At 32.2% G+C, this 27,028-nt stretch overlaps 7 pseudogenes; all 7 read left to right on the forward strand.

Moving 5' to 3' along the window:
• Positions 1-10,598: 10,598 nt before the first annotated feature.
• On the forward strand, positions 10,599-10,716 carry LOC124913516 (annotated as a pseudogene).
• Positions 10,717-12,010: 1,294 nt separating this feature from the next.
• Positions 12,011-12,127, forward strand: LOC124913467 (annotated as a pseudogene).
• A 706-nt stretch (positions 12,128-12,833) lies between these two features.
• Positions 12,834-12,953, forward strand: LOC124913544 (annotated as a pseudogene).
• Positions 12,954-14,249: 1,296 nt separating this feature from the next.
• LOC124913468 lies at positions 14,250-14,366 on the forward strand (annotated as a pseudogene).
• A 706-nt stretch (positions 14,367-15,072) lies between these two features.
• On the forward strand, positions 15,073-15,192 carry LOC124913451 (annotated as a pseudogene).
• A 1,297-nt stretch (positions 15,193-16,489) lies between these two features.
• On the forward strand, positions 16,490-16,606 carry LOC124913474 (annotated as a pseudogene).
• Positions 16,607-17,312: 706 nt separating this feature from the next.
• Positions 17,313-17,432, forward strand: LOC124913450 (annotated as a pseudogene).
• The last annotated feature ends 9,596 nt before the right edge of the window (positions 17,433-27,028 follow it).

Consider the following 27,028-nt stretch of genomic DNA (forward strand, 5'->3'; position numbering starts at 1 on the left):
TCACAATCCATTAGACTACACGTCTAACTCTGCTAAGTTAGACTGCACGTCTAATTCTGAATCCATTAGACTGCACGTCTAATTACGGATTCATTAGACTGCACGTCTAACTCCACAAGTTAGACTGCATGTCTAAATACTTCAGTTAAACTACACGTCTAACACCGCTTAATTAGACTGTACGTCTAATTTCGCTAGGTAGACTGCACGTTAACTTTGTGCATCTAATGCCAAATCGGTCTAATGAACCTCATTAGAATCAAGTCTAATGAAATTTTTTTCAATACACCTACATCAAAAACAATTAGACGCATATATAATCCATTCATCATCAAAATTCCAATAGTCAAACTATTTCAACACATTGTCAAAATAATTTGACCCAACAATTTCCCCTTTTTTGATGATGAGATTGAAACTCTGCATAGATAACAAATTAAGCATTCATCATATAAATGCAGGGTAATACTTGTTCATCCATCACACATAACCACTTTCAAAAACCAATATTCAAAAACATAGTCAAAGAAACATAGTTTAAAACAAAGTAAGAGAAAGGAGAATATTGTTCTTCCCTTTTCACTCAAGGATCGATGGGGAATTGAGTTCCTTCATAACTCATCCCTTCACCAGTTAGCAGGTTTTGGAACGAAGGAAGTGCACGACCACCGCGAACGCTTCCACTGGATCTCCCACCACGATCACCGCCACTAGTGCGACCTCCTCGATCACTACCAGATTGCACACCACGACCACCACTACTGCTTCGGCCTCCGCGATCACCACCGCTTCGACTTCCTCCTCTTTTGGTTGGCCTTGGATTTTCATCGTTAGTTGGAGCACGCTTAGATATGGTACCGGTTGATACACTGTCACCTCTTCTACTGGGCTCACCTTGAGTGATACGATTTTGTTCTCTTTCAGCAACAACTTTCGCATTTTCTTTCTCTTGAAACTTTCTTGCAATGGAGTCGGCATACTCCAACCTTTCACCTTATGTTCTTCTCAAGCTTCCTTGAATTTCAATGAGCCGATTCTTGTAAAATTCCATTGATTTCATGACCTCACGATGATTATCAAGATTTATTTGTCTTTCAAGACTCATCATTTCAGATTGACGACTGAAGAGCTGCTGGTCAAATTTAGAGAATTTTGAATTTGAGACATGAGTCTCATACGTATTCTTCTTCAGTGTATTATCCAATTCTTTAAGGATTTTGACACATTCAACAACTTATTTTATGTCCTCTTTCTGGGTCTTCAAAATATTTACTACATGTGATCCCATAGCCATCTCATTCGTCTGAAGAGAGGAAAGAAGAGAAGTCATAGATTTCAGAAGCTTGGTACCATCTACAGAGGATCCTTCATTGGATGAATCATCTTGTGATTCTGCTGCCATGCTCTGAATTGGATTAGCTTCGGTATGAATCTACAAGGATTGCTCGGGTTCACCCTTCTCAGACTCATTTCCAATTTTATTTCGCTCTTCTTCTTCCAGCTCCCTTTCGACTCTCTAAAATCTTTCATATAGATTTCCCTTGCTGTGGAGAGGCTTGGCATTTCTAGCATTTTGATCTTGTTCCCCCTCAGATGAGGAACTCTCTTCTTCGGCATCTTTGTCTTTTGAGGGTTCCCCCTCAGATCTGGTAATCCCTGGCTGACTAGCTTCAGCCTCATTTTCATGAGCTTCCTCTATTCTGACAATAGGGGATATCACAACTTCTTCTTCATTTGGAGTTTGAACAATCTCCACAACAACTTCATTCTCTTGAGTTACAAGAGCTTGGACCAGCTCTTCAACAACAACTTCTTCTTGATTTACAAGAGCTTGTTCTGGCTCTTGAATTATCTCTTCTTCTTCTTCCTCTAGAGATGGATTCTCTTGAATGGGTTCCTTATTTAGCTCGACAACGGGTTGAGTCATTAAACGTCTTTCTTCTGTAGAAAAGTTTCCAAATTCTATCAGAAGAGAAGCAACTTGCTCATATGTATCAACATTATCAGCAGAGACATCCATTGGTTCATCTTCATCAGAGAAAATACCAAAATAGCTAACTCCTGAGCAGTTAGCTCCATCAACATATCTCGTGACTACAGAGAGATAGTCAGCCATAATCTCGTCTAGCCTTTTTAAGACTTTTACTTCCACTTCAACACCTTTCTCAATAGGGTTGAAATTGGCTTTTTTGGCTTCAAGGATGGGAAATAAGGCTCTTCCTCTCAAACAAGCTTTGATGAGATCTTTCCTTTTCAGAGCTTCCGACACCTGCGGAGTTTTAGCCCATTTGAGAACCTTCTTCTCATCTGCTGCAAGCTTGCGCCATTGAGTACTTATTCCTGAACCCGTGATGACCCCATCATACTAGATAGATAATCTGTTCTGGATCCAAGAATCAAAATTTTCCATCTTCTCAGTAGCAATAGCCTTGACTTCATTCATCATGAGGTCAACAATACATGTTGCCTCAGAAACATCTTCACTTTCTTCAATTACAATATTTTTCCCTTTTCCAACAACCTCAACAGGTTTTGGAGAAGGTCTTGGTTCACCGAAAACAATTTCACACAACTGCCTTGTGGAACGCATCAATTCATAAGCAGATACAAGTTTCTTGAAGAGTCCAGGAGGAAGCTCTCCTCGAGTGACCTTCCCGGTTACTATTGAGTCTTTCGAAATAGGGTTAGTGGAGGAAGACTCTCTAACAGAAGTAGAGGGTTCTATTTCAGCATCATCACCAGCAACAAGGGTAAGGACTTCACTTTATTCTGGTTGAGAAAATTTTGTAGCACCAGCGACTACTTGATCAAGTTGTTGAACAGGAGACTTAGTCTTGTAATTATTCTCAACATTTGAACCAGCTGACTCAATAGCAGGCCCTTCAGCATATACCTTTTCAGGAATAAAAACAGATTTATCTTGTTCCATTATAGGAACATCAAACTTGGGCACATCGGCCAGAGATATAAAAGAAGTTACCTTTGATGAAGGCTTCATCGATTTAGACGCGCGGGGCGCCATTGACTTGTCACCTTTTGAGACAGATGACCTTGAAGATCTCCTCAACTTACTGGCAGTTGAAGACAGGGGAGACATGGGAAGGGTGGCAAGTTCAACTGGACCTTGCCTGATTTTGGAATCAACAGTTTCAGAATCCTTCTTTGAAGATCTCTTTCGGCTAGTGGAACTAGCCTCTGATTCGTTGACTGTCTTGGATCTTTTTGCTCCCGTTGACAGGATGAAAGAGGCTGGCTGTTTAGATTGAATAATCGATTTTCCTCCTATCTGTTGACTAGAAGCACCCGAATGCGTTTCCTTAAGATTCTTCATTCTAACCAGAGTGTTGGCAACTGTGAACACATTATACACCCTGTTTGAGTTGATAGGTTCAGGTTCGCCCAACGGAACCCCCAGATGCTCCAACAGACGGCTAAGTTGTGCAGCAAAGGTTATACTTTCTTTGTTCTCCTGGTTGATGGAGAAGCAGAGATTGTTGAATAATGTTGAGGCCCAGTTTACCTGGATCCCCTTTGAAATGGCACACATATAGTCAAATCGATCTTGACTATAGAGATTGAATGAACCATCCTTCCCCTGAAGCGCTTTTGCCACCACGTCATTTAGCAAAATAAACTGTGGTTTAAGGACTTTCTTACTTCCGTTTGAATGAATCGTCGATCCATCGGCAGATAAGACCTTCTTCATCTCTTTCCTAACTTCCGGTGATAGATCCTTGTTGAAGGTATGACCCTCCGACGGAAGTTCGGAGAACTCCGCGTACATGGCTTCATCGATAGATATTTCCATTCTATTTACAGTTGCAAAGATGAGATCGTCCACCATAGTTGCAGATTTAAAGAACTCTCGAACTTCCTTCTCCTAAAAGATGAAAGAACCGCCAAGATATTTTCCGAGACCGGAATACTTGAGGGTTCTGAACATATCTACCACTTCCGGTTAATCGAAAGTGTAGACTGATAGAAAATCCACCTGCAAATTATAATGACCCAACGTGATTCTCTTGTTCACAATTTACAATAGAAAACGAACAGACACAAGATTAACACAGTTTTTTGAGAGAGAAAGGCAAAGAAAATCTAGGGTTCTTAGAAGATTTGAGAGATAAAAATCTTTAAATCTCATTCAAAGATGTCCTTATATGGACCATGGGAAGTTATGCAGGATAACCGTCGTTTTTCCTAAGGATATGGCCCATCATTTAAAATTAGACGTCCTTTCCAAAGAATCATCATTATGATGAGGGTATATTAGTCATTCTCTTTTAACTTGAGAGACACGTATCTTCATGTTATTATGAAATGACTGTTTTAATGTTTGAGCGGGAAAATCAGATATCTTCTCACGTGGACAGTTGTCCTTGATCAGTCTAAAAGGCACGTAGTTAGACGTTTTTCTTATTGCACCAATCTATAAAACTAAACGTCTATTAGACGTGTGGGTCTATTAGACGCATACGTCTAATTGCGTGTTGTAAAGAATACGTCTAATGTCTATTAGACGTGTACGTCTAATTCCACATAAACATCACGTGTAAGACGTGTGTTTGGTTAGACGTGAGCATCCTCTTGCTCATAACGTAGAAATGTCTAACGTCTATTAGACGTATACGTCTAACCGCGTTGGTTTTAAACCATGACATATAGACTTAGATGTATAGATTGTGACCAAAAATACATCTAAGTACAGACCATTTCATTTAGACACCCTTGTCTAACAGACCGATTAAAGTCATTCATCTTGAGAGTATCTTTACTTTCAGAGTAATTTTTCCCTCTCATTTTGTACAATTACAAAAATGAATAACCAAATGTTTTGATATCCTTAGAACCAAGAGTATTTCACTACAAAAACACATAAAAACATTTATTCTTCTGAAACGGTAGAGTAGCCATTGTTGATCCTCTGAATTGCATACTCAAAAGAGTATTCTCCATGCTTCCTTCCTGCAATCCTCCTACATCACCTACATAAAATACTATTTACAAACTTGGTACCCATATTCAATTGGGTCCTCGATCAATTAGTCTCTTAGGAATTCATATTTGACATATTTTAATGGATTTCTCATGTTGCGTTGTGATTAGTGCGTATGATTTTGACTTAGCAGACGACTTTTTGCTAGCCACTGATCCGTTAAATTTTGAAGAAGACTTTCTTTTAAAACTCCTTGACTTTGAGTCAGGTTTTAGATTGCCAGACTTGCTAGCTGCTTCTAATTTGTTCTTCAGCCAGCTAACAGTCGGCGGAACATAAATAATTTCATTCTTAACAGTCACTTTTTCGTGAATAGGATCAGATTCACTATCAGTCAAACTCCCTTTAACAAAACTTAAGATTCTCATTTGATGAGTTTGACTTTTTGCATGATAGGTTAGGGTCATTGCCATCAAATCCTAGACCGGATCTAGATCCAGCAGGTCTCAACATGCTGATCTGATATTTGACAGCTTCTCCGGACCTTGTCCATGCACTAACAACATAGTTTAACATCTTGTTTTCATTTGAAATTTTTTGAATCTGTTCTTTGAGCATCTAATTCTCAGATGAGATCTTTGTAACTTTCTTTTCAAAAACATTTGATTCAAGATTTTGAGATAAAACTGGTTGAGATACATCAGGTGAAGATTTAGTTTCATTTAATGATTCTGCTAGCTTTCTGTACTCAATGACCATATCATTTAGTGCAGCTACCAGTTGCTCCCTTGAAAATCTTTCAGAAGAGAAGTCAAATACCTCAGTTTCCATGAAGCAAGCCACTTCTTCGTCATCACTATCACTGGATGAGAAGTAGGAGTCATGGATGCTTCTTCAGTTCTTCTTATCACCTGCAATAAGAGCCTTCAACTCTTTTCCATCATCCTTCGTATCTTCACGTTTTGGCTTCCGGCATTCCGATTGATAATAACCTAAAATACCACAGTTAAAACACTTAACATTAGCCTTTAATTTCTTATTATCATTAGAATTTGAAGAGCTTGAGTTAGGGTTGCTCTTCTTCATGAAGTCGCCAAACTTCTTCACGAAGAGAGACATGGTGTCGCTACTCAGTTGTTGGGTCGCCATCTTCACATCAGTAGCTACAAGTGGCTCTTCAGCAGTCACCAGGGCTTTGGCAATGACAATGGATTAGGATTGATCTTCTTCAATCCTACAGTTCAGCTCGAACTCATAGGCCTTGAGATCAACAAACAGATCGAAGAGAGATCTTATTGATATCTTTGGACTCCCTCATAGCCATCGTCTTTATGTCTCATTCCCTTGGAAGAGCACGCATGACCTTGATAGCAAGCTCCCTGTTGCTATAGGTCTTTCCTAGTATGGATAGGGATGAAACAATCTTGCTGAATCTGGTGTTGAACTCGTTCATTATTTCACCAGGACGCATCTTGAAACTGTCAAACTGTTGGGTGGCAACCATGATCTTGTTTTCCTTGGTTTCTTCGTTGCCTTCACACAGTTGGGTGAGTCTGTCCCTGACCTCTTTAGCAGTATCACACTCGATAATGTAGTTGAACATGCTGTCATCAAGAGATCTTTACAGAACATCAAGAGCCATATTGTTGAAGTTGTTCTGTCTTATCTCTTCACTGGTCTAGTTAGTTTTCTCCTTATCAATCTTGATAGGACCCTCTATGATGACACTCCACATATCGTCATGAAGAGAGGAGAGATGAGCACGAACTCTCTTCTTCCACACGATGTAGTTCTCTTAGAAGAAAGTTGGAATAGCGGTTGCACTGGCATCTTTGGTTAAGGTTGTCATTTTTCAGGAAAGTCTTGAGAATAGAAACAAAGCTCTGATACCAATTGATAGGATCGGCATTATCAATAGAGACGGGGGTCTAGAGATTGATGAAGGCTTATGAAAAACGGTTTGAAAGAAATCTTGTTAGGGAATTAATTCACTTTCTATTCTACGCAAACCCTTATAAACACATGAAATAGAATCAAGTGCGGAAATGTTTATTTAGGTTTGAAGCTTAAGATGAAAAATGAGAAGATGTCAGAAAGGAACAACATAGTAGTTTGTTTATAGATGTTCGAAGAAAACTCTCCTACGTCACCCCTTCTACCAACCACCAGAAGAATTAACTATAATATGATTCGAATCAAATACAGTTTGCACACACTTAGCTCATTGTTGAACAAAACACACTCTGTTCAACTTACAAGATGAAGAATATCACTCAACTAAAGGATGCTTTGATTCTAACTCTCTCTTGATTTCTCAGTGATTTCGGTAAGCAAGATGATCGACTGATTTCTCTCTCTACAATTCCGGCAGTTCGCTTAAACAAGTAGTGGGAAGAATATTCGCTTAAGTGTCATTTGTTGATTGGTTTCATCGGGCTGTCGTACCGATCTTCACTAAAAAGTGGTGAAGGAGTAGCGTACAGCTATAGCACGTTGGTAGGCGGGTGCTAGCTTCAAGTAACTACTTAAGCAAATAATTAGACGTATTTCAATTAAACGACCTCGTCTAATGAAATCAAACGTCCCCGTCTAACGGGATTAGACTTGCGTCTAATTACAATCACTTCAGACTAATCTGAAGGAGTTATACTACACGTCTAACTTCAAAAGTTAGACTGCACGTCTAAATTTCACAAGTTAGACTGTACGTCTAACTTTCACCTTTCTATTAGACTGCACATCTAACTCCGTTGAGTTAGACTGTACGTCTAATTCCGTTCCACTTCAGACTAGTCTGAAGGAGTTAGATTGCACATCTAACTTTCACAATCCATTAGACTACACGTCTAACTCCTCTATGTTAGACTGCACGTCTAACTCCACGAGTTAGACTGCACGTCTAATTCTTTCAGTTAGACTGCACGTCTAACACCGCTTAATTAGACTGTACGTCTAATTTTGCTAGTTAGACTGCACGTCTAACGTTGTGCATCTAATGCCAAATCGGTCTAATGAACCTCATTAGAACCAAGTCTAATGAAATTGTTTTTCAATACACCTGCATCAAAAATAATTAGACGCATATATAATCCATTAATCAATTCATCATCAAAATTCCAATAGTCAAACTATTTCAGCACATTGTCAAAATAATTTTACCCAACAATGATGAATTAATTTTTCATTGTATAACGGGTGCGATCATACTAGCACTAATGCACCTGATCCCATTAAACTCTGTAGTTAAGCGTACTTGTGCGAGAGTAGCACTAGGATGGGTGACCCCCAGGAAAGTCCTTGTCTCACAATCCTTTTAATATTTTTTTTAAAATAACAATTAAAATGTACCAAATGGAATAAACATTAATGTAACACTCATTTTTAATATTGAAAAACATAAAATAATAGCGTAAAAATAAACGATTTTAAAGAGATGTTAATTTCGAACTATTTATTTGATTTTTTATGTTTTTATAAAAAAAACAACATACAAAATATCTTTAAAACGGATAGTTTTAAGAATTTTAAATGTTTTTATGAAAGAAACACAAAATAGATGCGTGCAAATGTACGATTTTAAAAAACACGTTGATTTCTAACATTCTAATTGATTTTCGATGTTTAAATGAAAAGGCATAAAAAATAAGAGAAAACTGATCTATTTGCAAAAACCGTGGTCGTAAATGGTAATGCACCAAATCGAATAAACTTTAATGTAACACTCATTTTTAATGTTAAAAAACACAAAATAAAATTGTAAAAACAAACAATTTTAAAAGCCGTTAATTTGAAACTATTTATTTGAGTTTTTAAGTTATTTATACAAAATAACATACAAAATATCTTGAAAATGGATAATTTTAAAAATTCTAAACGTTTTTATGTAAAAAACAAAAATTAGATGCGTGAAAATGTAAGATTTCAAAAAAATATGTTAATTTTGAATATATAATTGATTTTTAAATGAAATAACATACAAAAACAGCGTGAAATCGGATGAATTTGAAGAAACCGTGGTCGTAAACTGTTTTCGGCCATTTAAACTCGTTTATTTAGAATTTCATAAAAGAATCATTTTTTCTTAATTATGATGTATCAAATGAATAAATTGTTCATCATACCACGGTTGCGATCACACCAATACTAATGCACCGGATCTCATCAGAACTCTGCAGTTCATTTTTCTTGGGGTGTAGTACTAGGATGGGTGACCCCTAGGAAGTCCTTGTGTCGCATTCCTTTTAATATTTTTTTAAAATAATGATTAAAATGGACTTAATGTAACACTAATTTTTAATTTTTTTATGGACAAAAAATATAAGTTAAAAAACGAACGATTTAGAAAAAAAATGTTAATTTCAATCTATTTATTTAATTTTAGATGTTTTTATATAAAACAACCTAAAAAATATCTTGAAAACTAATTAATTTGAAGAATTTTAAACGTTTTTATGAAGAAAAAACTCAAAATAAATGCGTGAAATTGTACGAGTTTTATAAACATGCATTAATTTCGATTATTAATTTGATTTTTGATGTTTTTATATAAAAAACAAACAAAATATCGTGAAAATGGATAAATTCGAAGATTTTTTAATTTTTTTTTACGAAAAAACGAGAAACGATAGCTTGAAAACGTACGATTTTAAAATTCACGTTAATTTCGAACATTAAATTAATATTTGATATTTTAATGTAAAACATACAAATATACCGTGAAAACGGATCAATATGATTAAACAGTGGTCGTAAACATTCTCCGGTTGTTTAAAACTCGGCTATTTAGAGTTTGTAAAAAAATAATTTTTTTAATTATGATATATCAAATGAATAAAAATTTTTCATCTTATAACGTGTACAATCATACCTGCACTTGTGCACCGAATCCCATAGGAACTCCATTGTTAAGCATTTTTGGTCGAGAGTTGTACAAGGATAGTTGACCCCCTTGAAAGTTCTCGTGTCGCACTCATTTTTATATTTTTTAAAAATACCGATTAAATTGACAAAATCGAATAAACATTAATGTAACACTCATTTTTAATATTTTTATGAAAAAAACACAAAATAAAAGCGTAAAAACAAACGATTTAAAAAAACATTAATTTCAAATTATTTATTTAATTTTTGATGTTTTTATATATTACAATATACAATATTTTAAAAACAAAACAGTTTAAAGATTTTAAAACGTTATTATAAAAAAACAAAAAATAGATGCGTGAAAATGTAATATTTAAAAAAAATACACATTAATTTCGAATATTTTAATTGATTTTTATGTTTTATGAAAAAACACAAAAGAAATAGCAAAAAAAAAACGAACGATGTTTAAAATCTTTTGTTAATTTTGATTATTTATTTGATTTTTGAAATAAAACATACAAAATATCATGAAATATGATCAATTCGAAGGATTTTTTAATGTTTTTATAAAAAAACGATAGTGTGAAAACATACAATTTAAAAAACATATTAATTTCAAAAATTCTAATTGATTTTCGATGATTTAATGAAAAATTATACAAATATAGTGTGAAAATGGTATAATTTGAATAAACCGTGGTCATAAACGGTGTTCGGCCGTTTAAAACTCCTATATTTAAAATATAGTTAAAAAATCGTTTTTTAATTATGATGAATTAATTGTTCATCGTATAACGGGTGCGATTATACTAGCACTAATGCACCAGATCCCATTAGAACTCCGTAGTTAAGCGTGCTTGGCGAGAGTAGTACTAGGATGGGTGACCCCTAGGAAAGTCCTCGTCTCACACTCCTTTTTATATTTTTTAAAATAACGATTAAAATGGACCAAATCGAATAAATGTTAATGTAACACTCATTTTTTAGGTTGAAAAACATAAAATAATAACGTAAAAATAAACGATTTTAAAGAGACGTTAATTTAGATATATTTATTTGATTTTTATGTTTTTATACAAAAAGAACATACAAAATATCTTGTAATGGATAGTTTTAAGGATTTTAAATGTTTTTATGAAAGAAACACAAAAAAAATAGCGTAAAAATTAAAGATTTTAAAATACACGTTAATTTTAAACATTATAATTGATTTTTAATGTTTGAATGAAAAAACATTAAAAAAAATACCGTGAAAATAGATCAATTTGAATAAACTGTGGTCATAAATGGTCTCGGCGGTTTAAAATTCACCTATTTATAATTTCATAAAAAAATCATTCTTCTTAATTATGATTTATCAAATGAATAAATTGTTCATCATATAACATGTGAGATCATAGAAGCACTAATGCAATGGATGCTATCAAAACTCCGTAGTCTAGCGTGCTTGGGCAAGAGTAGTACTAGGATCGGTGACCCCGATAAGTTCTCGAGTCATACTCCATTTTATATTTTTTAAATAACGATTAATTGATACAAATCGAATAAACGTTAATGTAACACTCATTTTTAATATTTTTATGAAAAAAACACAAAATAAAACCGTAAAAACAAATGATTTTAAAAAAATGTTAATATTGAAATATTTATTTGATTTTTTATGTTTTTATAACATTCAAAATATCTTGAAAATGGATTAATTTGAAGAATTTTAAATGTTTTTATGAAAAAAATAAAATAAATGCGTGAAAATGTACGATTTAAAAAAAACACACGTTAATTTCAAATATTTTAATTGATTTCTTATATTTTTATGAAAAAACACAAAATATGTAAAAACAATATATTTTTAAAAACACACGTTAATTTCAATTATTTATTTGATTTTTGATGTTATTATATAAAAGTAACATACAAAATATCATTAAAAATGATTAATTTGAAGAATTTTTTAATGTTTTTATGGAAAAATATGATAGCGTGAATATGTACAATTTTAAAAAATACACCAATTTTGAACATTCTGATTGATTTTTTATGTTTAAATGAAAAATCATACAAAAATAGTAGCGTTAAAATGTCTCAATTGAAGAAACCATGGTCGTAGATGGTTTTCGGCCGTTTAAAAATCGTCTATTTAGAATTTCGTAAAAAAAACATTTTTTTTAATTATAATGTAAGAAATGAATAAATTGTTCATTATACAACATGTGCGAACATACCAACAATAATGCACCAGATCCCAAGAACTCCGCATATATGCTTGCTTGGGGGAGAGTAGTACTAGGATGGATGACCCCTTGGGAAGTCCTCGTGTCGCACTCCTTTTTATATATTTTTTTAAATAACGATTAAAATGGATCAAATCGAATCAACTTTAATGTAACACTCATTTTTAATATTTTTTATGAAAAGAACACAAAATAAAATCGTAAAAACAACTGATTTTAAAAAGACGTTAATTTTGAACTATTTAATTCATTTTTATGATTTTATAAAAAACAACATACAAAATATCTTGAAAACGGATTAATTTGAAGAATTTTAAACGTTTTTATGAAAAAATAACAAAATAGATGCGTGAAAATTATGATTAAAAAAAACACACATTAATTTAATATATTTTAATTGATTTTTAATATTTCTATGAAAAATAACACAAAAAATAGCGTAAAAAATAACGATTTTTAAAAACACATGCTTATTTCGATTATTTATTTGATTTTCAATGTTCTTATATAAAAAAACATACAAAATATCGTGAAAATAATCATTTCAAAGATTTTTTTTAAGTTTTTATGAAAAAAATCAAAAAAATGATACCGTGAAAACGTACGATTTTAAATAAACACATTGATTTCTAACCTTCTAATTGATTTTTGATATTTAAAAGAAAAAGCATACAAAACTAGCGTGAAAATGAATTAATTTGATGATACTGTGGTCGTTAAAACTCTTATATTTAGAATTTCGTAAAAAAATTATTTTTAATTATGATGTATACAAATTCATAAATTGTTCATCATTCAACGAATGCAATCATATCAGCATTAATGCACCGGATCCCATCAGAACTCCGCAACTAAGCGTGCATGGCGTGAGAGTAGTACTAGGATGGGTGACCCCTAGGAAAGTCCTCGTCTCACACTCCTTTTTATATTTTTTAAAATAACGATTAAAATGACCAAATCGAATAAATGTTAATGTAACACTCATTTTTTAGGTTGAAAAACATAAAATAATAACGTAAAAATAAACGATTTTAAAAAGACGTTAATTTAGATATATTTATTTGATTTTTATGTTTTTATACAAAAAGAAGATACAAAATATCTTGAAATGGATAGTTTTAAGGATTTTAAATGTTTTTAATGAAAAAAACACAAAAAAAATAACGTAAAAACTAAAGATTTTAAAATACACGTTAATTTTAAACATTATAATTGATTTTAAATGTTTGAATGAAAAAACATTAAAAAAAATACCGTAAAAATAGATCAATTTGAATAAACTGTGGTCATAAATGGTCTCGGCGTTTAAAATTCACCTATTTATAATTTCATAAAAAAATCATTCTTCTTAATTATGATTTATCAAATGAATAAATTGTTCATCATATAACATGTGAGATCATAGAAGCACTAATGCAATGGATGCTATCAAAACTCCGTAGTCTAGCGTGCTTCGGCAAGAGTAGTACTAGGATCGGTGACCCCGGTAAGTTCTCGAGTCATACTCCATTTTATATTTTTTAAATAACGATTAATTGATACAAATCGAATAAACGTTAATGTAACACTCATTTTTAATATTTTTATGAAAAAAACACAAAATAAAACCGTAAAAACAAATGATTTTAAAAAAATGTTATTATCGAAATATTTATTTAATTTTTTATGTTTTTATAACATTCAAAATATCTTGAAAATGGATTAATTTGAAGAATTTTAAATGTTTTTATGAAAAAAACAAAATAAATGCGTGAAAATGCACGATTTAAAAAAAACACACGTTAATTTCGAATATTTTAATTGATTTCTTATATTTTTATGAAAAAACACAAAATATAGCGTAAAAACAATATATTTTTAAAAACACACGTTAATTTCAATTATTTATTTGATTTTTGATGTTATTATATAAAAGTAACATACAAAATATTATTAAAAATGATTAATTTGAAGAATTTTTTAATGTTTTTATGGAAAAAAAATGATAGCGTGAATATGTACAATTTTAAAAAATACACTAATTTTGAACATTCTGATTGATTTTTTATGTTTAAATGAAAAATCATACAAAAATAGTAGCGTTAAAATGTCTCAATTGAAGAAACCATGGTCGTAGATGGTTTTCGGCCGTTTAAAAATCGTCTATTTAGAATTTCGTAAAAAAACATTTTTTTTAATTATAATGTAAGAAATGAATAAATTGTTCATTATACAACATGTGCGAACATACCAACAATAATGCACCAGATCCCAAGAACTCCGCATATATGCTTGCTTGGGGGAGAGTAGTACTAGGATGGATGACCCCTTGGGAAGTCCTCGTGTCGCACTCCTTTTTATATATTTTTTTAAATAACGATTAAAATGGATCAAATCGAATCAACTTTAATGTAACACTCATTTTTAATATTTTTTATGAAAAGAACACAAAATAAAATCGTAAAAACAACTGATTTTAAAAAGATGTTAATTTTGAACTATTTAATTCATTTTTATGATTTTATAAAAAACAACATACAAAATATCTTGAAAACGGATTAATTTGAAGAATTTTAAACGTTTTTATGAAAAAATAACAAAATAGATGCGTGAAAATTATGATTAAAAAAAACACACATTAATTTAATATATTTTAATTGATTTTTAATATTTTTATGAAAAATAACACAAAAAAATAGCGTAAAAAATAACGATTTTTAAAAACACATGCTTATTTCGATTATTTATTTGATTTTCAATGTTCTTATATAAAAAACATACAAAATATCGTGAAAATAATCATTTCAAAGATTTTTTTTAAGTTTTTATGAAAAAAATTAAAAAAATGATACCGTGAAAACGTACGATTTTAAATAAACAAATTGATTTCTAACCTTCTAATTGATTTTTTATATTTAAAAGAAAAAGCATACAAAACTAGCGTGAAAATGAATTAATTTGATGATACTGTGGTCGTTAAAACTCTTATATTTAGAATTTCGTAAAAAAATTATTTTTAATTATGATGTATAAAAATTCATAAATTGTTCATCAATCAAAGAATGCAATCATATCAGCATTAATGCACCGGATCCCATCAGAACTCCGCAACTAAGCGTGCATGGCATGAGAGTAGTACTAGGATGGGTGACCCCTAGGAAAGTCCTCGTCTCACACTCCTTTTTATATTTTTTAAAATAACGATTAAAATGGACCAAATCGAATAAATGTTAATGTAACACTCATTTTTTAGGTTGAAAAACATAAAATAATAACGTAAAAATAAACGATTTTAAAAAGACGTTAATTTAGATATATTTATTTGATTTTTATGTTTTTATACAAAAAGAACATACAAAATATCTTGAAATGGATAGTTTTAAGGATTTTAAATGTTTTTATGAAAGAAACACAAAAAAATAGCGTAAAAACTAAAGATTTTAAAATACACGTTAATTTTAAACATTATAATTGATTTTAAATGTTTGAATGAAAAAACATTAAAAAAAAATAGCGTGAAAATAGATCAATTTGAATAAACTGTGGTCATAAATGGTCTCGTCGGTTAAAAATTCACCTATTTATAATTTCATAAAAAAATCATTCTTCTTAATTATGATTTATCAAATGAATAAATTGTTCATCATATAACATGTGAGATCATAGAAGCACTAATGCTATGGATTCTATCAAAACTCCGTAGTCTAGCGTGCTTGGGCAAGAGTAGTACTAGGATCGGTGACCCCGGTAAGTTCTCGAGTCGTACTCCATTTTATATTTTTTAAATAACGATTAATTGATACAAATCGAATAAAAGTTAATGTAACACTCATTTTTAATATTTTTATGAAAAAAATACAAAATAAAACCGTAAAAACAAATGATTTTAAAAAAATGTTAATATCGAAATATTTATTTGATTTTTTATGTTTTTATAACATTCAAAATATCTTGAAAATGGATTAATTTGAAGAATTTTAATTGTTTTTATGAAAAAAACAAAATAAATGCGTGAAATTGTACGATTTAAAAAAAACACACGTTAATTTCAAATATTTTAATTGATTTCTTATATTTTTATGAAAAAACACAAAATATAGCGTAAAAACAATATATTTTTAAAAACACAGGTTAATTTCAATTATTTATTTGATTTTTGATGTTATTATATAAAAGTAACATACAAAATATCATTAAAAAGGATTAATTTGAAGAATTTTTTAATGTTTTTATGGAAAAAAATGATAGTGTGAATATGTACAATTTAAAAAAACACACTAATTTTGAACATTCTGATTGATTTTTTATGTTTAAATGAAAAATCATACAAAAATAGTAGCGTTAAAATGTCTCAATTGAAGAAACCATGGTCGTAGATGGTTTTCGGCCGTTTAAAAATCGTCTATTTAGAATTTCATAAAAGAACATTTTTTTTTAATTATAATGTAAGAAATGAATAAATTGTTCATTATACAACATGTGCGAACATACCAACAATAATGCACCAGATCCCAAGAACTCCGCATATATGCTTGCTTGGGGGAGAGTAGTACTAGGATGGATGACCCCTTGGGAAGTCCTCGTGTCGCACTCATTTTTATATATTTTTTTAAATAACGATTAAAATGGATCAAATCGAATCAACTTTAATGTAACACTCATTTTTAATATTTTTTATGAAAAGAACACAAAATAAAATCGTAAAAACAACTGATTTTAAAAAGACGTTAATTTTGAACTATTTAATTCATTTTTATGATTTTATAAAAAACAACATACAAAATATCTTGAAAACGGATTAATTTGAAGAATTTTAAACGTTTTTAAGAAAAAATAACAAAATAGATGCGTGAAAATTATGATTAAAAAAAACAGACATTAATTTAATATATTTTAATTGATTTTTAATATTTTTATGAAAAATAACACAAAAAAAGTGTAAAAAATAACAATTTTTAAAAACACATGCTTATTTCGATTATTTATTTGATTTTCAATGTTGTTATATAAAAAAACATACAAAATATCGTGAAAATAATCATTTCAAAGATTTTTTTTAAAGTTTTTATGAAAAAAATAAAAAAAATGATACTGTGAAAACGTACGATTTTAAATAAACACATTGATTTCGAACCTTCTAATTGATTTTTGATATTTAAAAGAAAAAGCATACAAAACTAGAGTGAAAATGAATTAATTTGATGATACTGTGGTCGTTAAAACTCTTATATTTAGAATTTCGTAAAAAAATTATTTTTAATTATGATGTATACAAATTCATAAATTGTTCATCATTCAACGAATGCAATCATATCAGCATTAATGCACCGGATCCCATCAGAACTCCGCAACTAAGCGTGCATGGCGTGAGAGTAGTACTAGGATGGGTGACCCCTAGGAAAGTCCTCGTCTCACACTCATTTTTATATTTTTTAAAATAACGATTAAAATGGACCAAATCGAATAAAACGTTTCTTTTTTTAAAAAAATAGACACGTAAAAATGTACGATTTAAAAAAACACATGCTAATTTCGAATATTTTATTGATTCTCAATGTTTTTATATAAAAAAAACATACAAAATATCGTTAGAATTGATCAATTAAAAGATTTGTTTAATGTTTTTGTGAAAAAAATCAAAATAATGATAGCGTGAAAACATACAATTTTAAGAAAAAATATTAATTTCGAACCTTCTAATTTATTTATTATGATTTAATGAAACAACATACAAAAATAGCGTGAAAATAGATCAATATGAAGAAACGGTGGTCGTAAACAGCCTTCGGCCATTTAAAACTCGTCTATATAGAATTTCTTTAAAAAGTCATTATTTTTAATTAAAATATATCAAATGAATAAATTGTGCATCATATAACGAGTGCGATCATATCAGCACTAATGCACCAGATCCCATCAAAAGACCGCAGCCAAACGTGCTTGGGCGAGTGCAGTACTAAGATGGGTGACACCTTAAGAAGTCCTCATGTCTCACTCTTTTTTATCTTTTTTTTAAATAACGATTGAAATGGACCAAATTGAATAAACGTTAATTTAACAATCATTTTTAATGATTTTATGAAAAAACATAAAATAAAATCGTAAAAACAAAAGATTTTAAAAACACGTTAATTTCGAACTATTTATTTGATATCTTATATTTATATATAAAACAACATAAAAAAATCTTAAAAATGAATCAATTTGAAGAATTTAAAACGTTTTTATAAAAACAAATAGATGCGTGAAAATGTATGATTTAAAACAAATACACGTTAATTTCGAATATTTTAATTGATTTATAATATTTTTATGAAAAAACACAAAAAATAGCTTAAAAACGAACGATTTTAAAAAACACACGTTAATTTTGATTATTTATTTAATTTTTGATGATTTATAAAAAAATAAATACACAAAATATCGTAAAAAATGATCAATTTAAAGATTAATTTAATGTTTTTATGAAAAAACACAAAATAAAATCGTAAAAACAAACGGTTTTAAAAAGATATTTATTTCGTACTGTTTATTTAATTTTTGATGTTTTTATATAAAAAAACATTCAAAATATCTTAAAAACGGATTAATTTGAAGATTTTAAAATGTTTTTATAAAAAAAATAGATGCGTGAAAATGTATGATTTAAAATAAATACACGTTAATTTCGAATATTTTAATTAATTTTTAATGTTTTTATGAAAAAACACAAAAAAAGATAGCGTAAAAATGAATAATTTTAAAAAACACACGTTAATTTTGATTATTTATTTAATTTTTGATATTTTCTATAAAAAAAAATAAACAAAATATCATTAAAAATGATCAATTTAAAGATTATTTTAATGTTTTTATGAAAAAACACAAAATAAAATCGTAAAAACAAACGATTTTAAAAAGATATTAATTTCGTACTATTTATTTGATTTTTGATGTTTTTATATAAAACAACATCCAAAATATCTTAAAACGGATTAATTTGAAGATTTTAAAATGTTTTTATAAAAAAAATTAAATGCGTGAAAAAATATGTTAATATCGAATATTTTAATTGATTTTTAATCTTTTTATGAAAAAACAAAAGAACAACAAAATAGCGTAAAAATAAACGATTTTTAAAAACACACGTAAATTTCAATTATTTATTTGATTTTTGATGTTTTATATAAAAAAACGTTAATTTAATGTCTTTTTAAAAAATAAATATACAAAATATCTTAAAAACAGATTAATTTGAAGAAATTTAAACGTTTTTAGGATCGGGATCGACGATGGAGACTGGAGACTAGAGTGTTACAAAGTGAACGCTTACACACACTTCGTTTGATAATAACCATGTTAGAGGTTGATTATCTAGTTTCCACTCTTTGTAAGACGTCACAAACTCTTGAACCGAGTTCAAGTGCGGAAATGTTTATTTCGACTTGAAGCAATACAACAAGATTAGAGTAATGCAATAGGAAGAAACACACGACACAAAGGATGTTTATGGATGTTCGGAGTAATAACTCCTACGTCACCCCTTCTTCTCAACCCTTCAAAGGATAATCACTAAAAGATTTGATTGAATACAACACTTGTACACAACCTAGTCGAACAACCAAGACTTAGTTACTGTTTATTTTCGAACTCCTAGCACACACACTCAGTTGAACAGAAACAGATTCTGTCAACTTACAATACTAACTAACTCACACATAATAGGTAGAATCGTAATACAATGGTAACACTCTAACACACGTGAAAGCTTTTTTTAGAACTTTTTGAGCTTGAGAGAGTTGATAGCTTGTTATCACAAAGGTATGGCTCGTAAAAAGGTTGTCAAGGATTTCCATTCATTATGAAGTAGGTTGTCCTCTAGGTTCTTAAATAGGCAGGTGCCAACGGATATATTTTCTGCTTCAACGGATAGGTTGGCTTCATAAGATGTCTATCTTATTCTTGATTGGTTGAGCTGTAGAATAATACATCAGGGAAGATCCTTTTGATCTTGTATGTTCTTGTATGATAATAAGCCAAGATATTCATTAATGTAATTCCAGCAAGTAGTGTATAAGTTTGACTTTTCTTTGATTCTTTTATTATAGCTCTACTACTACAAAGAGATCTTCATCAGTCTTTGCACTCAAATGGAAACAATTGTCTTGAGATGTATAAAGTTTACGTTTTCTTTTGTCGGAAGCGTCCTAATGTAGCACCAAAGTGGTAAAATGCCGAACATGCTCCATTATAATGTACATCCGAAGTTACAAATTAAAACCGATTTATAAAACCGGAAGCGTGTGAATAAATCCGACTACATAAACTACCGGACGCATCCCTTACAAAGGTACCGATCATGTAAAAAAACAACTACGCCTTTTTAAAATACCGATCTTGAAATAACCGTCTACGCCTTTGTAAAATACCGATCTTGAAAAAACCTGCTACGCCTTTTTAGAATATCGATCTTGAAATAACTGGCTATGCCTTTGTAAAATACCGATCTTGAAATAAACGGTTACGCCTTTGTAAAATACCAATCTTGAAATAACCGGCTACGCCTTTGTAAAATATTGATCTTGAAATAACCGGCTACTCTTCTTTATGCATAATTGCAGACTTTGATTAATTGCTGATTTTAATATAAAACCGTGCAGCATTTTCTTTTAGGTAACTTAATCCTGCACATGATTCAATTAACACAGTTAGGCTCTTTATTTAATAGTTAATTAATACTAATACTTAATTGGCTATTTTTACTTAACAATTTCTCCCTTTTTGATTATTTAAAATAAATATTCAAAACCTGATAGTTTTATAATCGTTGGCTAATTATCCGAAGTTAATTAGATAATTTAATATTACAATTTCTCCCTTTTTTATTGTTTTAACCTAAAACTATCACAACTAGTTAACTTGATCAAAACACTTTTAATATTCATCATTTGACTGCCATGTTTAGTAATCGAAACAAAGAATGCAATTAGTCAAAAGCCAAATGTTCAACAAACGCATTCAAATGAGTTCAAAATTGTAAGACATAAATAAATACATAAATGAAAAAAAGAGGTTTAGTTTCTCCCTCTTGATGTCCTTTTTTAGATGTCCTTTCTTAGTCCAATCATAAAGGGTTGACTAGGTTGATCCTCGGTGTTACGCCCACGACCCCTTCCCTTGGTGGATCAAGTATATCGTCAATATTAATCCAATCACCTTGACGTAACCTTCGAGTGGATCGAGCGCTACGTGGAATTTCAGGTTGAGACCGAGAGTTCACAAGTTGATTTGTCATTTAAGATAATGTCATCTGGTCTTCCTCAGCCTCAGTTCGTTTAGCAGCCTCAACAGCTGCATTTTCATCATCTTGATAGTGCTTCTCTCAACTTTCCAGCATCAGCAGCACTTTGTGATCTATCCATCTCCATGATTTGAGATGTAAGAACATTGACTGCATACTTAGTTTCGGACTGGAGAGTGAAGTTTATGTTTAATAGAGGTTCAATCTTACCCAGCTCTTGTAGCATTTCTTGTCGCATTTTTACTAACTCTTGACTGTGCATTTGAGGATGATGCTTGCAATTCTTCCATTCGATCTAGTCGAATTATAACTGGTTGTAGGGATTCTTGCCACGGAGCAAACACCTCATGACAATCTGTCGGATGTTTGGCCTGGGTGTTTCCTCAAAGTTGGATTGAGTGAAGAAATAGGAGTCGATTGGGACAGATTGTATGGGTATAGCACGACGGGCACTAACATGAAGTGACATTTTCGGAGCGGTGAGTTCTTCATGACTCTTATCCCCGTTCTGATGATTACGATTCGATACCCCTTTAGATTTAGAAGATTTACCCAAAGTAGAGTGAGTAGGGATCGACTGCTTTGAATTTTGATCTTCAATCTCCTCTTCAATAACCAGTTGTTCTAGAGAAGGAATTTCACTACCGGTCGGTTCAAGATTCTTGACTTGATGAGAAAAGGAAGTACCCTTGTCAGCCGCAGACGATGGATTAGAATGAGTTGTATCTTGCTTATTCTTGTTCTAATTAACTTCAGAAGTTGATCCAAGGAGACCTGAGTCTGCTCTATAAGCCGATCTAACTTTCTGAGCAACAGTAATTCGCTCCTAGTCTTGCTTGGACAATCCGCCATACTACTCTTTAACACATCGTCCTCGTACCTAATAGCCATCGAATAGTTCTCATTCTTCAAATCTTATCCATTTTCGCTTCGATGTCCCTCCCTCTTCAATCGAAATTTGTTCGGTTCGTATGATTTGAATGTCGCCTTGAGAGGGGGGGAATTTCTTCAATGAAGTCCAGTAGCTCATTCTTGTCAATGTGATTTAAATCTGTTCGCGGAAGGGGAATTTTTTGATGTTGCACCACCATCCACATACTTGAGAGTAGTAGATATGTATACCTCTAGTAACCCACTTAAGTGATTGATAATCTCCGCATCAGTTCTTACTATGTCAGTAACTGGATCAAAGTTTGATTGACGCCCTTTGAAGAAAGGAAAAATTATTTTCCCTTTGCATATGCTTCTACGAAAGCGCTACGTCGGAGTGCTTCGGGGGCAGATTTGGTTGTAGCAATAGAGAAGTCTGCATCCTCCAAAATTAGTAACTATGACCATTTTTCTCTTCTGCTACATCTGGAAACGCTTTAAAAATTCTTTCCTAGTCTGCGATTTACCCAAGAATTGTATATATCAATTTTCAGCTTTGCGTCGGCCTCGCTTGTTCAAGTATTAAATGTAGGTGTGGGCTTCTGTGTTGCGTCAATAGGTGACTTGGGAGGTGGAGAGGCGACATCATTTCCTACCTTAGCCACATCAACTCTTTGAGGTTTTGGAATCGGTTCCCTAAACTCAAGATGCCTTGTTGTTCTCATTGCAGCAAAGGATGAGAAACTCCTAGGCATTTCCTAAACATTATTTATAACATTTACATTAGGAGTAAGCCGGGTATACAGAATCCCATGAGGAAATGTAGGAGTGGGGATAAAATCTTCATTTGCGGTTGTCATAGACATATTATCAGCAATAGTGGGGGGAACTACAACCAGAGTCGAAACTTCCTTCTGAATAGTCTGATCAATGTCGGTTTTACTAGTTATGACAACATCAGGCTGGTCGGTTTGTAACGCATCAAGTCGATCGGTTTGAGACGTAAGTAACCGATCGGTTTGAGACGTAAGTAACCGATCGGTTTGGGAACCATCATCTAACCGATCGGTTTAAAAATCTTCCAACCTCTCAAGATGTAAACACTATGACCATCTTCATCCTTATCAAGCTTGATTGATGAGCTCATTAGTGTTGAAGCATGGGAGAAACTCTCCAAGAAAACTTCTTTAGTAGCTCCATTGTATACTTTGTTTGATTGATGAAGGTGCCTCCTTCAAGTTGACGAACTTGAAATCTTAGGAAGAAACTCAAGTCCCCCATCATGCTCATCTCAAACTTATCTTTCATCATCTTAGAAATTTTCTCACAAGTTTGGGGTTAATTGAACCAATAATAATGTCATCAATATATATTTGTACAAGTAAGATATGAGTGTCTTTCTCAAATTTAAACAATATCTTATCAACAGATACTATAGTAAAATCATGATTAAATAGAAACTTTGTAAGGGTATCTTACCATACTTTAGGTTCTTGCTTAAGACCATATAATGCTTTGTCTAATCTGAAAACATAACTTGTTAAAGAAGGATTTTTAAAGCAAGGAGGTTGCTCGACATAAACCTCCTCATTAATTATTCTGTTCAGAAAGGCACTTTAAACGTCCATTTGAAAAACCTTGAAGTTTTTAAAAGCTACAACTTAGAAAAATTTGAATGACCTCAAGTCTTGCAACAATAGAAAATGACTCCTCAAAGTCAATGCATTTCTCCTGTTTATAGACTTGTACCACTAATCACTTAGTTTGTTGCGAAAGACCCATCTGGTTCCAATAACAGATTGATTAGCTGGTCTTGGAACCAAATGTCATACTTTGTTTCTTTCGAACTGGTTTAGTTCCTCTTGTATTGCTAACATCCAATCTAGATCAAGCAATGCTTCGTCAACCTTCTTAGATTCAATCTGCGAGACGAAAGCCGAGTTCGTGAATTCATCTAATGATTGATGTCTGATCTTAAGAGGTGTAGAGGGGTCACCTATTATTAGCTTTAGAGGATGATTTCTGTTCCATTTGAAGTTTGGTTCCGAAATGCTTTTTGACCGACTGGTTATTTGGTCAAGATTTAATTCACTAGTTGGTTGATAATCATCTGACCGACCGGTTTGGTTAGAGTTATCAAGATTATCAGTCTGTTGAGGTGCGACTTGATCTTGTTGAATTTCAACATTCTCAGTTGTCTCGTCAGAAGCAATATTTAGGAATCCCTGGACTTCATCTATGCTATTAGGTTGGAGATTAACATCCTCCATTATGTTAGACAAATCAATGGATATAGAAGTGTGATAGGATCGGCTTAATCAATAGAGACGGGGGTCTGGCGATTGATAAAGACTTATGAAAAACGGTTTGAAAGAAATCTTGTTAGGGATTTGATTCACTTTCTATTCTATGCAAACCCTTATAAACACTTGAAACAGAATCAAGTGCGGAAATGTTTACTTAGGTTTAAATCTTAAGATGAAAAATGAGAAGATGACAGAAAAGAACAACACAGCAGTTTGTTTATGGATATTCGGAGCAAACTCTCCTACGTCACCTCTTCTTCCAACCACCGAAAGAATTCACTATAATATCATTTGAATCAAATACAGTTTGAATACACTTAGCTCACTGTTGAACATAACACACTCTGTTCAACTTACAAGATGAAGAATATCAATCAACTAAAGGATGCTTTGATTCTAACTCTCCCTTGATTAACACACAGTACAATCAAGAAAGCAGCTCACAGTATGAATATTCAAAATCTTGATTTCTCAGTAATTTCAGTAAGCAAGACGATCGCCAGATTGTCTATTGTCCTTAAGAATCTTTAAATATGCACAGGTACTAACGGTCGAATCTTCAGAATGATACGTGGCACTCTTCTATTGGAACGCCTCCATAGTACAAAGTAGATTCTGAATACAAGGATCGTGACCGTACACAACAAGTAGTGCGCCTAATATTCTTCAGAGATTTACCTGCAAAACAAGTAGTGGGTAGGATATTCGCTTACGTGTCATTGGTTGATTGGTTGCATCGGGCTGTCGTACTGATCTTCACTAGAAAGTGGAGCATGGGTAGCGTACAGTTGTAGCACGTGTGTAGGCAGGTGCTAGCTTCAAGAAACTACTTAAACAAGCCATTAGACGACCTCGTCTAATGAAATCAAACGTCCCCGTCTAATAACATACTCCATTAGACCACCTGGTCTAACGGGATTAGACTTACGTCTAATTATAATCACTTCAGACTAATCTGAAGGAGTTAGACTGCACGTCTAACTATCACCAGTTAGACTACACGTCTAACTTCCTCTTTCTATTAGATTGCACATCTAACTCCTTGAGTTAGACTGCACGTCTAATTACGGTTCTGCTTCAGACTAGTCTGAAGGAGTTAGACTTCACGTCTAACTTTCACAATCCATTAGACTTGCACGTCTAACTCCACGGGTTAGACTGCACGTCTAATTACGAGTCCATTAGACTACACGTCTAACTCCACGAGTTAGACGATACGTCTAATTACGGATTCATTAGACTGCACGTCTAACTCTACGAGTTAGACTACACATCTAATTACGAGTCCATTAGACTGCACGTCTAGCTCCATGAGTTAGACTGCACGCCTAATTCCGAGTCTATTAGCCTGCACGTCTAATTACTGATCCATTAGACTGTACGTCTAACTCCATTAGTTGAACTGCACGTCTAATTCCGAGTCTATTAGACTGCACGTCTAACTCCACGAGTTAGACTGCACGTCTAATTACTGATCCATTAGACTACACGTCTAACTCCATGAGTTAGACTACACGTCTAATTCCGAGTCTATTAGACTACACGTCTAATTCCACGATTTAGACTGCACGTCTAATTCCTCTAGTTAGATTGCACGTCTAACCCCGCTTAGTTAGACCAAACGTCTAACTTCGCAAGTTAGACTGCACGTCTAACACCATTCATCTAATACCATATCGGTCTAATGAACCTCATTAGAACCAAGTCGTATGAAACCTGACTTTGATACACCTGAATCAAAGACAGTTAGACGCATATATAGTCCATTCATCATTTCATCATCGAAATTCCAATAGTCAAACTATTTCAACACTTAGTCAAAATAATTTGACCCAACAATTTCCCCATTTTTGATGATGAGATTGAGATCCTGTATAGATAAAAGATTAAGCATATCCATCATATAAATGCAGGGTAAAACTTGTTCATCCATCACACATAACCACTTTCAAAAACCAGTATTCCACAAACATAGTTAAAGAAACATAGTTTAAAACTTAACAAAGTAAGAGAAAGAAGATTATTGTTCTTCCTTTTTCACTCGAGGATCGATGGGGAAACGAGGTCATTCATAGCTCATCCCTTCACCAGTTAGCAGGTTTTGAAATGGATTAAGAGCATGACCACCACGACCGCTTCCACTAGATCTCCCACCACAATCACCGCCACTGGTATGACCTCCTCGATCACTACCATATTGTCCACCACGACCACCACTACTGCTTCGGCCTCCGCGATCACCACCGCTTAAACCTCCTCCTCTTTTGGTTGGCCTTGGATTTTTATCGTTTGTTGGCGCTCTCTTAGATCTGGTGCCGGTTGATACACCATCACCTCTTCTACTGGGCTCACCTTGAGTGATATGAGACTCTTCTCTTTCAGCATCAGCTTTAGCATTCTCTTTCTCTTGCAATGGACTCGGCATACTCCAATCTTTCAGCATCAGTTCTTCTCATGCTTCCTTGAATTTCAACTAGCTGATTCTTGTATAATTCCATTGACTTAATGATCTCACGATGATTAGTAAGATTTATTTGTCTATCAATGCTTATCATTTTTT

The sequence above is a fragment of the Impatiens glandulifera genome, chromosome 8 (assembly GCF_907164915.1).
Source record: "Impatiens glandulifera chromosome 8, dImpGla2.1, whole genome shotgun sequence".
NCBI lineage: Eukaryota > Viridiplantae > Streptophyta > Magnoliopsida > Ericales > Balsaminaceae > Impatiens > Impatiens glandulifera.